This window comes from Excalfactoria chinensis, chromosome 3 (genome assembly GCF_039878825.1).
Source record: "Excalfactoria chinensis isolate bCotChi1 chromosome 3, bCotChi1.hap2, whole genome shotgun sequence".
NCBI classification, from domain to species: domain Eukaryota; kingdom Metazoa; phylum Chordata; class Aves; order Galliformes; family Phasianidae; genus Excalfactoria; species Excalfactoria chinensis.
The window spans coordinates 62382927-62386425 of record NC_092827.1 but is presented as its reverse complement, the minus strand read 5'-3'; positions in this window follow the sequence as shown (position 1 = coordinate 62386425).

The window sequence follows — 3499 nt, the reverse complement described above, 5'->3', positions numbered from 1 at the left end:
ACAGAGATTTAAAGAGCAGGAAAATATTGTCGGAGAGGAGGGGCAAGTATTTCCTATTCATCCTGAATGTCAAGCAGATCGTGTAATAAAAGCAGTTAACTCCTTAGGGGTGAGTGAGGCACTAATGCTGACGTAAATATGTAGGTGCAAGGGCAAAGCAGAATGTTAATTGAAAAGAGCAGAGGCTGTTGCAGAATGCAGCAGTGAGCGATGCAGCCGCTCAGCAGGAGAGAAAGTTGTCCCAGAGAGAACTATGGAGTCTTTCTTCAGTAAACAGAAGTGAGTACTGAAGTAATGGTTTATTACTTGTCCAGAGCACTACTTCATCACTTGTACAGATTTAATTCGCAAGTCTTTCCATAGCATAATTAAAAGAAGGCTCTCTAACTGCTCCAATCCAAAATTCAGGATATTTTTAAAGTTGGCTCCATCTATTTATAAAGTCTTTCACATGTCCTCGTTCATTTTATTTTCACAAAATCTTCCCCATATGTAAAACACAAAATGACCAGTTTCCCTTTCAGACTCTCTAAAACAAATGGGAAATAAATTGTTTCACTTTTCTATCCTGCTGGATTTTTGAGTGTGAAAAGAAGGGAAGAGAAAGTTGGGCTTCATTTTGTGGGCACATGGACACATCTCGTGTAGAACTCCCTCAGTCAGATCAGGGCAACAGCACATATTCTGTACTTTGTTCAGGATTATACAGTCTACAGCCCCACTTTACAGGAGGTAGCACAGAGCCAACACCTACAAAGCGTGTCTCCAGCAGTCCCTTATCTACTGTCACTTACAGCTTTGACCATGGATGTCTATAGTTTTGGGTAGAACTACAGTTTCTAAAACAGTTACTTGCAAAATAAGGAGAGCTTTGATCACTATACAGTCTATCTGACATGGGTTTTGTAACAGATGTGAAGACCAGGGCTGCACTGTGAGCTTGGCAAAGATGCATGCTGTAGGTAGAAGAGCTACTGTGCTTGTATCAAGAGATGCTTTTGAGAGAATTTCACTTGACTGCCAGTTAAACCGTTCTGTAGTAATCAAGCTTAGAAGTGACCTTCGGGTCCAGGACTGTGCCTAAGGAAGAAGGGCAGAGTCTGATGGCTGGCTTTGAACAAAAGAAGCTGTTTTATCCCAGCTGGGCTGAGCAAGGGTTGATCACATTGGGGTGCCAAAGGTCAGGTGGCAGATTCTGACAGCTCCCTGTGACCGGGAAGATTTCTCTGTAGGACCACTTCTAAGTTGAACCAACACGGACAGAGCTTGATGTGGTCTCTCACAGTGCAGTGATGTGCAGTGCTCTCACAGCTCTGCTTGAGTGTGTGTGAAATACTGGCTGCTTCTCAAGCTTTTCTCTAGTAAGAAATGTGACTTTCATGTTGAGCGTTAGCTCAGTTCTGAACCATGAGTAGCCTCCTGTATGCCTTATAATAACATATCACTGGTCAGCATTTCACCTGTTTAAGAAGCCATCCATTTCCACCTCTAAGTTAATCTGAGGAGCTAAAGCAGGCTTGTCTGACTTGATATTTGAGCAACAGTTGAGCATTTCCTCAGGAGCAACTTTCTTTTCCTAAAGTAAGCATGGTCTAGTAGATGGTTGTTAAAATTTCATTGATCTCATCCATTCTGCTCCTATTGTGCATAGCATGTGCACCAGAGTCTGAAAGAAAACCTAGCAACTAGGAGAGATCAGCACTAAGTCCCAGCAGCAGAAATCTGGGAACGTTCCTGATATTACTTACTGTAATTGTTGGTCACAGACATAATGATTCATTCAGTAAAGTCAATTCAATTGTCTGGAATAGACAATGTCAAGGTGACCTGAGCTCCATAGCGTTCATACTTGTTTTCATTCCTTGGTCCAAAAGTGAATTATCAATATTTGCCACCATATCATATCAATGTACTGCAAGGCTCCAGTTTGTGAAAGAATTATAAAACATCCCAGAGAGAGATTCATGAGAATGAGCATTACTGTTACGCTACAGCAAGCAATTCCCATTATTTCTGAGGCTTTCCTGGAACTTCATGAACTGCAAGAGCTGAACATATTTGAGGTCAAGATGATGATAGGTTTGTATACAAAGTCTGCAACTGTAGCCTCTTGAGAGAATGCCTTCAGCTCCTCTTTGAGGACAGATCTGGGGTCAAATTAGCATTTCAAGCATTTTGTCCTCTGCATATAATAAAATAAACAGTGCTCTTTGATACTGGGAGATATGCAAGGGGATACATAGCTGAGGAAGATGCTGACTGGTGATGATAAAAGCAGAAAAAAATAGATGTGGAGAACTGAACAAACAAGAGGGAGGTGGAAGGTGGGAAGGCAGCTGGCCAGGGAAAGAAAAGAGGCAGAAGCCTCTGATGAAAGGGGAGCCGAAGAGAAAGAGATATGGAAGTACAACTAAATTACAAACACAGACATCTTTGTTTGGAGCTGTCTTTAGACCCCTAAATGTCACAGCTATTTCAGAATCAGAATGAAAACTATGTAGTCCAGAGGAGAAGACACACACTCCCTGCCTACTTATGGCTCTAGAGTACTGCTTATATATGTCTGCATAATAATATAAGGGACTTGGATAAACACCTACTCTGGCTGAATCCTAGAAAGTTTCAGCTTTAATATAACACCCCAGATAACTTACCAGTGCTTCAGAGAAACACTTAAAAACCTTGATATCCTCTGGGACAATGTAAGCAGTGTATCAGTGACATCAGTGAACCTGCAGACACCTTAGGACACAATCACAGATTATAGCATTACTTCTGTGATTAAATTATACAGAAAAGCATGTCCTATAGACATGCCAAATAAAAGAGGGCCTTGGAGTGAGCTTGGGCAGCCATCATCCACACTGCCCATTATGCAACTTGATGATGCTTCTTTGTGCCCCCAGATGTTTGTCTCCCATACAAATCTTCTATAGGTGAGGTAGCCCTAAGCAACAGGAGTGTAAACCAGTCAGTACCACCACATCCTAGGGCCAGAAGACTGCCCACACTAGTCTTTTTTTCAGCCCTCCATGCCAGGAAAAGGGGCAGCCCTTCTACTGGACTGCAGCATTGTCCGTACCTCCACCACCGAGTGGCTTCACAGCAGAGTCCACGGTGATGAACTTGCTAGAAGTAGCGCAAATTACAATGAGAACATCTTAATGGCAAAGCTCAGTTCAAAGCTGAAGATGGCAGGGCCCTTCTTAATTCCTCTCCAGTCACTTCACCTCCACCTCTGAGAGCCAGCTGTAGTGGTCCTGTGCTGAAATCATTGCTCTTCCATGCTGAAGTGAAGAACCTTAACCACAGCCCCATTAATAGTGCATGTTCATAGAGCTCTCAGTAACATCTTGTTCATACATCTCATTAAGAAACCAGGATGGAAAAAATACAAGACTTCAGTCTTGGAGATAAAATTGTGGATTCCTTGAGATCAGAATGAGACTGAGACCTCCTTTGGAGGGCATTTATAGAAGTTTACAACCCCCTCTCCCCC